A 9,201-nucleotide genomic window follows, 5' to 3' on the forward strand; every position below is an offset into this window, starting at 1 on the left:
TACCTTGGCTTACGAACTTACTTGGTTCCCAGACAGAGTGTAAGGCTCAAAATCTGTATCCCAAACATTAATTTCCCATAGGAAACTATTAAAATGAGAATAATCCGTTCCCAGGTCTCCATAAAACATCATTTTCTAATTTCGAATTTTCTAAGCCTCAAAGGACAACCAACGTCACTTTTTTGTTTCCTAACTGACATCAGAAAAACGTTTGATTGCATCTAAAATACCTAAAACATGCAGTTTGATATTTTTAGTCAAATGCAAAACACCAATAAAAATGACTTAAAGTGTCCAAAATCTGTAAAAAATTGAGCTGCGAATTGGGCATTTTCAGAAAGTCCCGCCCCCTGTTCGTGACGTCACGCCAAGACGTCTTGCATTGCTGGAGAATCAAAACAACGGCTTCAGATTCGGAGAATATGCCTTCTTGTTACACATCCAGTTATGAATATGATTCAAATAGTTCTGAAGAGGAAAGCATACATGTTTGCAATCGATTAAAGAATTGATTCCGTGCCATTTTGAGGCAACATTGGGGGCAAATGCCTCACCCAAAAAGAGCCAGAAAATGGCCACCGAGGAATGAATCTTTCTCTTTGTCTGTCCTCTGATTCAACACCTGGCTTCCTACTGATTTCACCATCCCACTTCTAACACCCTGAAGAGCAATGAACCAGGAACGAACGAGGACTTTTAACCCGTCACATTTTCTCTCTCTCTTGTTGTCTGCCTATCTATTTTTCTTATTTGCAGCTCTGCGTTGCTGTAACGCCCACTCACTGCTGCATTCCTGACCAATCACGTGCGGCTTTAATCTATTTTATTTGTGGGTCTGTGTTTCTGTAACCCTCCCCCCCCTCCTCCCCACTGCTGTGTTCTTGACCAATCACGTGCGGTTTTAACCAAAGACTGGGGGCGGGGACTAGAGGACAAAAAATAGTCGACTGCCATTTCCTTGTTATGCTAACATTCGTAAGCCGAAAAGTTGGACGGGGCTACTTCAGGTAGAGGAGTCAGAAAAACAACAAAAACAAACAACGCGGCCAAAGCTCTAATTTGGGAAGATCCCGTGCGGGACGTGCCACAAGCAGGCCGGCAGCCGGCCAGCACCCAGCCGCTTTCTGACCACATGGTGAGATTTCACAGGAGACTGAAGAATTTGAGAGCAGGGGCGGCCCCTTTTAGCCCCCGAACAGCCTCGCTGACGCCACCAGTGAATTCCGCCCGCGATTAAGAAAAAGACCACCCCCTTCCGAAGGGAGGGCCGAGATGCACTCCTTGGCTTTCCCGCTTCCAACAAAGCGCAACTTTGTGGAAGGTCGGTGGAAGGTCACGCGCCCGTGCGAAATCTTTGTCACGGTGCTAGAAATGTGCCGCGGAAGGTGGATTTCTTTCTCTCACGCCGCCGCCGTCACTGTTGACGCGCTTGATCTTGGCCATCCTTGGCTCTGCGTCCACATTGCCATGTTAGCAATGTTGGGAGGAAGTGAGTTCCAGAGTTTGAGGGCAGAGCGGCTGAAAGCTCTGTCCCCCATCGTGCTGAGATGGGCAGAGTGGGGGGCATACAGAGGTGGAGGGAGGAAGAGGATCTGAGGGAACGAGAGGGAATAGAAATTTGAAGAAGGTCAGATAGGTATGGGGGGGCAAGGTTATGGATAGCGCAAAATGTATCAAGAAGAATTTGAAAGTTGATTCTATATTTGACCGGGAGCCAGTTGCGCTCTTGGAGGACGGTGGTGATGTGGTGAAAGGATGAGGTTCTGGTGATGATCCGGGCTGAAGAATTGTGGACCAGTTGAAGTTTGTGGAGAAGTTTCTGAGGGACACCAAGGAGAAATGAATTGCTATAGGCAATCCAGGAGGTGACAAGACTGTGAACAAGGATAGCAGTGGTGTGAGGGGTGAGAGACGGGCCAAGACCATTGACAGTGTCTGAAATAACGTCTGCGTGCAACTTTTACGTCGAGTCTTTGACTTAACAAGATGGCGCTCAAGACAAACTACACCCTCTGAGAGGAAATGAACAAAAAAAAAGGCAAAAAGTGGCTTGACACAAGCCTTGCTTCACACCTCGTCTGCAATCTTTGGCCAATCTGCCGAGAATGGTTTCCGCTCATCTTTTCTCATGAAATGCCCTTTCCGAGGTTTTGAGAACGCCATGCAGGAAACTCAGCGATTGGCAATCGCGAGGCGTCTTTGGGCCGACATCCGCCCGCAAACATTTTGTGTGCAGATCACATCTCCAGTTCGAGGCCAAATTTCATTAGGGTGCAAATGTTCGGAAAGTGGACGGCGTGTGCGTTCAATCACTTGAGAACATCGCCAAAGGCGCATTTGGACGGACGTGGCCCAGAGCTTTTCATCATGGAAGCGCCATGTGAGGAGCGGCTGTCCAAGGTGGGACAGTAACTTATCCTGTGACTGTAAAGTGACCTCGTGAGTTTTGAAAGGCGCTTATAAATTCAACGTATAATAATAATAATTCAACTCATTCAATACAACTCTCAGTGTCACATGCACGTGATGTGTCACATGCGTGACAAGTCAGCTAAGCCATGCGACACACATAACGTTGCTGTGGGTGAAAGTGCACGGCTGGCTCACATGTGGAGCTGAGATTCAAATGTCATTTCCTGCCGGCGGTGTCCGTCTTTGTCCGATGTTTGTTTGTCTCATTTCCTCCTCGGTCAAATCAACGCTGACGATAAGGAGAAAAAAAAAGTTTCCAACGGTTGGCATGGCAGAAGCCAACGGCGAAATGAGTCACACAAGTCCTGTAGCTAGCTAGCTAGCTATTAGCTCTAGTTCTAGCTATCAATCTATTAGCTATCTAGTAGCTCTAGCTCAAGCTAGCTATTAGCTCTAGCTAGATAGCTAAAAGCTATCTAGCTAGCTTTCTGTCTATTTGAGAATTGAGTGAATGCGTGTGGCTGTGACTGTAAAGTGACCTTGAGAGTTTTGAAAGGCGCTTATAAAGCAAATGTATTATTATTATTATTATTATTATTTAGCTAGCTGGCTATTTACTGACTAGCTATCTAGCTGGCTACCTAGCTAGCTATCTATTTGCTCTGTTTATGCTATCTATTAGCTATCTATCTAGGTGGCTATCTATTATCTTTCATCACTTTGCTGCTGTGAAATGTAAATTTCTCCACTGTGAGACTAATAAAGGCATATCCAATCCAATCCAATCCAATTAGTTATCCGTTAGCCAGCTAGCTAAATTTCTATCTCTTTGAGATATTCCTGGCTATCTAGCTGGCTATCTATGCTATCTATTAGCTAGCCGTCTAGCTCGCTAGCTGGTTATCTATTAGTTATTTGTTGGATAGCTAATCTCACTATCTAGCTGGCTATCTAGCTAGCTATCGAGCTGGCTACCTTGGTACATATCTATTTGATATCTACAGTATTTTCTAACTATCTATCTAGCTGGCTACCTAACTAGCTATCTATTTGCTATCTATAAGCTATCCATTAGCCATCTATCTAGCTATCTATTAGTTATCCATTAGCCAGCTAGCTAACTTTCTATTTGAGTTATTCCAGGCTATCCAGCTGGCTACCTAGCTGGCTATCTATTTGCTATCTATTAGCTATCTGGCTAGCTCTCTAGCTGGATATCTATTAGTTATTTATTGGCTAGCTAATCTCGCTATCTAGCTGGCTATCTAGCTAGCTAGCTAGCTGGCTACCTTGCTACATATCTATTTGCTAACAAGCTATCTAGCTTGCAACCTAACTAGCTATCTATTTGCTATTTAAATGCTATCTATTAGCTATCCAGCCACCTAGCTGGCTACCTTGCTACATATCTATTTGATATCTATTTGCTAACTAGCTATCTAGCAGGCTACCTAACTAGCTATCTATTTGCTATCTTTATGCTGTCTATGAGCTATCTATCTAGCTAGCTATCTATTGGGTATCCATTAGCGAGCTAGCTAACTTTCCATTTGACTTATTCCAGGTTGCGTGAACGCTGGCGCGTGTGGCTGCCGCTGCTCACCCACGGAAAAGAACTTAACCCGTGACTGTAAAGTGACCTAAAGTGTTCCAAAACTGCCAGAAAATGAGCTCGGAAATGGCGAGATTCAGAAAGTCCCGCCCCCTTGCTCGTAACATCACGCCAGGATACTCCTTCACAAACTGCCTTGCTCCAGAATCAAAACAATGGCTTCAGAAAGTTCAGATTCAGAGAAGATGGTTTGTGTTACTCATCCCGTTATGAATATGATTCAAATAGTTCTGAAGAGGAAAGCATACATGTTTGCAATCGATTAAAGAAGTTCTTCCATACAATTTGAGCCGTCTGGACTCCAATGTAGCGCCCAGAAAATGCACAAGATGGCGCACAAGTTCTGTTGGAAATGGGCTGATTTGTCCACTGGGAATTTGTGTCAACTTCCACCTTCTTTCTGCGTGATACCGCAATTGGCTGCGACACACAACAATTGATTCACCATCGTGTTATTCATGTAGTTTTCCTTGTAATTTCGCCATCAACACGGTGTTTTCAGACAACAAAAAAAATACCCCAAATGCATTGTGCGTCGCTTTCTCGGTCAGGGGCGTTCCCTCCGTGACGTCACTTAGGGCATCATCATCAACTGGAAAACAAGACTTCATGAATATTCAGCGCGAGTCTTAAAAGGTAAAATATAGCAATATGCGGTGGAATCTTGCGCTCAGTAGAAGTCATTTTACAAATTATGGGCGCAACTTGTCAGGAGGTGTCGGTTGTCCTTTAATTGATGGTAAATATCCCTTGCTGCTGATTTTGGCTTGGCTAGCCAGGATGCAAACCACTGACGGAGGTCTCCATTCAACGGCCCGATTCTTTCACAAAACAGATGCGTGTGCACCTTCCGCAGCAAATATTTGGACAACCATCTTGTTTTTCGGCCATGTATATAAAACGATGACAGCAAAGATGAAGGATGGCAGTGTGTGAGCGTTATGAACTTTGAATAAAACGTAGTCAGTTTGTGTGCCAAGTGTTTCAAATATTTTCTGTCTGCATCACGAGAAATGATAATGACAATGATGAATATTGCATTGTATCTTGGACAGCCGCCCTCATTTCAAGCTCATATAACTCAAGACCCATATAACTTGAGAATTAACTTTTTTTTCCGATACAAGAAGTTTTCTTACACTGTATTGAATGTTTATGTAGTCCTAAAACTCAATATTCTGTGGGTCCTGGAATTCAAGTGAATAATGACAAAAACCTTGGTACTGAGTGGACACGTTTTTGCACGTCTGGCAGTGAATGAGTGTTTGCTTTCAACATTTAGCTTGTAGTAAACACGCACATTGTATTTTATTTATGAGTTTTTTGTTACTCGTTAGCGGCAAAAGTAACACTAAAAACTCACTACCAATTATGCTATCCTCTGCCGTTTAAAATTGATATTAAATGAATGAGTAACGGGGAAAAAAATCTGCATTTAGTCTGAATATTTATTTCGCTAGCTATCTATTTGCTATCTAGACAGAGAGAGTTTTCTATCCACTTTCTCTAGAACTGTTTTCTATCCATTTTCTCACTATTCTCACACTCTCACACTTTTGTTCAGGCTCCACAAATAACCCGCACAAGTCATCTGTACACTTGATGCAAAAAGCTATCAACTCAGCTAAACAGATCACAATTGATGAAGAACTAGGTAAAATTATCACAGAAAAAGCACCTCCAAGGAATCATTCCTCAAAATGGTGGAAGAAGAAGGCTACGTTCCTCAAGTGTTTAATGCTGATGAAACAGGCCAGTCCATTCCATCAAGCCATCAACGACCATCACAAAGGTCAATAAAATGACTTTATTGTACAATACAGTTTATTTCTTTAATCATATACTATAGCACATGTATTATACATAAAATAAGGTATATTTTGTGTAGTTCTAAGGCTTAGAAAATTAGAAAGTAGAAAATTATGTTTTATGGGGACCTAGGAACGCATTATTCTCATTTTAATGGTTTCCTATGGGAAATTAATTTTCGGGATACACACTTTCCGCCTTGCACACTCTGTCTGGGAACCAATTAAGTTCGTAAGCCAAGGTCCCACTGTACAGCCAATCCAATCCAAGAATGTGCTCAGGTCGGCCGGGATTTGATAATAATAATAATAATAATAACAAGCGCCTTTCAAAGCTCTCAAGGACACGTCACATGCAAGTATAGATACAATAATACATAAAATACAATTATAAATAGAAACAAAAGATAGAGCTCCACATTTTAAATAGGTGGCTTTTGAGATGGGATTTGATTATAGTTGCTGCCATCTAGTGGATAAGAAATGTTTTCAACTTTGTACAGATGACGGCTGAAGAAAGCTTTTCATCGATGGACCGCTCCTGTACGACTGAGAGCTTGCCTTACACAGACGGATAAGAAATGTAGTACAAATTTCTGTCAACAAATGACCGCAGTGAATTGCTCATTTATGAAGACATACATCAAAACGATGAGAAGGTTTCTTCAGCCGTCATCTGTACTTCTCTGAAGGTGTCAGACGTTTCGCTTCTTGCCGAAATAGTTTGCCGAATGCGCCATTTTATAGCGTGGACGTTTAAAAGAGGCGAAAGGTCAATACGGCGTCTCCTAATTGGAATTTCAATTCTGAACACAAGGTGTCGCCCTTGAACTGTAAATGGTGGGAAGGCTCGGTGGCCGCCCGCTGTGGGCCCACTTGAGTGGGACGGCCTCAATTTCGACTTGTGTTGCATTGCACCCGGAAGCTCTCCTTGCCTTTATTTTTTTTAGCATACATCATGACGTCAGTCATTTGGTTGACGTCCCCTCAAAATGATAGACATCATGACGACAACTTTTCAAATCATACTGTCAATAATAATAATAATAATAATAATACTACATTTCATTTATAAGCGTTTTTCAAAACTCTCAAGGTCACTTTACAATCACGGGAGAAGTTTTTCTGTGGGTGAGCAGCGGCAGCCACACACACGCCAGCATTCACTCAACCCGGACGTAACTCAAAAGGATAGAAACCTAGCTAGCTAGCTAATACACAGCTAATAGATAGCCACTTAGCTAGCTAGCTCGCTCGATAGCCATCTAATAAATAGTCAGCTATCCAGCTAATAGATTACTAATAGCTAGCCAGCTAACCAGCTAGCCAGTAAATAGCTAATAATAATAATCATCATCATCATCCATTTCATTTCTAAGCGCCTTTCAAAACTCTCAAGGTCACAGGATAGCTCAGAGATATCTAGATAGCCGGTTAGATAGCCAATAGAATAGTCAGCCAGCTAGCCAGATAGCCAGCCAGCCAGTTAATAGATAGCTAATAGCTAGCTAGCCGGCTGGAAAGATAACTACTAGATAGTCAGCTAGCTAGCCAGATAGCTAACAGAGCCCTAGCTTATCTGGCTAACGATCTGGCTATCTATTAGTTATCTTTCCAGCTGGCTTGCTAGCTATGAGTATAAGCGTTGGCGGCCTTTGCGCAAGCCCGTCTTGGAGCAGTTTCCCATTGGCAGCTCCCCAATCCGGTCGGGCCTCAGATCACAATTGAGCTCCAACAAGGAAGGAGTCTCACAAAATGGTTTCCGAGTCTGCGCTTTGTAACCTTGGTGTAAAAGGCCGCAATATTTATCGAGGCACTTGTTTGTTGTCGTTCAGGTGGCCGTCGCGACCTCATTTGAGGCGCGGCCTCACCTGCGGCTATTTTGCTTCCTGCGCGCATTTGACTCCATCTGAATGGCAAGCACAGATGTGAGGCTGCCTTTTTGGGTGGGGGGGCTTTACATACCGCACCCAAACCAAACACAATGGCCTCCTTTCAGGCCTTTCTTTTGAGCTAAATAGCTGTTGGCGATCGATTGGCTAGCTAGCTTTCTAGCTATTTGAGCTCCTTTCGTGTTTATTATGTTTGTTAAGTCATTATAAGTGCCTAACACGCCGGGTCCGAAAGGACAGTCATTTCATCTGTGCTGTATGTCATGCATATTAGCATCTTTGACAACAAAGCTGACTTTGACTTCCGGATATAGTAAACGCCGGCGCGTGTGGCTGCCGCTACTCACCCACAGAAAAACTTACCCTGTGACCGTAAAGTGACCTTGAGAGAGGCGCTTGTAAATGTTTTGAAAGGTGCTTATAAATTAAATGTATTATTATTATTATTATTGCTAGGCTAGCGCTAGCTAACAGCAGTCACGGACAGAAGCCCAAAAGTGGTTTGCTAACGCCGCCGTTAGCAAAACAGCTCACCCCAAAGGACAAGCGGCGTGCGAGGCGCCGGTCTTGTCTTTGTGGCCTTTTACTCGCTGAACATACTCCGACCCGGGACCCCCTCGTGGCCCGGGACCCCCCGTTCCCCCTTCACCCACCTCAGGGCCCAGCTGCTGTCGCCTTCGCAGTCGTCCTGCTCAGCATGAGAAGCCCGGCAGCTGTTGATCAATGGGCAGCCGGAGCCAACGCCTGCTTGACACAACACACACACACACACAGATGCAGGCGCACACACACACACACACACACACACACACACACACACACACACACACACACACACACACACACACACACACACACACACACACACACACACACACGCACACACACACACACTCCCCTGGGACGCAACAGATGGGGGGGGGGCAGCTGAGAGGTTGCAGCGGGCGACAAAAGGGCTGTCTTGGGGGTGTCCGAGCGGACATTTGCGCTCCCAGCGGTCGACGGGGGGGCCATCTCTCTCTCTCTCTCTCTCTCTCTCTCACTTTGGAGGTGAGGCGACATCCTGACTTTTCCGCCTGCAGTTTTTGCGAGCACGGCCGTCGTGATCTTTGCCGCCGCCAAGCCTTCGCCAGCTCGTGAGCATCCGCATCCCACCCGTCCTCAAATTGGGCTCAAATTGGGCCACTCTGGAGCCCTTCGACAAGCCATTGGAAGCTCCCCATGGGTGGCGTTATGCAAGTGGACCCCCGTCCCGCCCCCCCCTGAGTCCCACTGCGATTTGAGTGGTGATTGGGGAGGGGCTTGAGTTGCCGACGCGGACAGGTGTTGACCTCGGCGACGTCCTGACTCGTTTCGCCAGCTGCTGTCATGCCGTGGCCTCCTTGACAGAGGTAGAGCCCACCGCCATGGCCCCCCTCGGCTTTTTTGACTTTCAATATTTGCCCAGGAGGCGCTTGTTCTGCTTGGGGGAAGCACC

The sequence above is a fragment of the Hippocampus bargibanti genome, linkage group LG13 (genome assembly GCF_051943395.1).
Source record: "Hippocampus bargibanti isolate YZ-2025 linkage group LG13, ASM5194339v1, whole genome shotgun sequence".
Lineage (NCBI taxonomy): Eukaryota > Metazoa > Chordata > Actinopteri > Syngnathiformes > Syngnathidae > Hippocampus > Hippocampus bargibanti.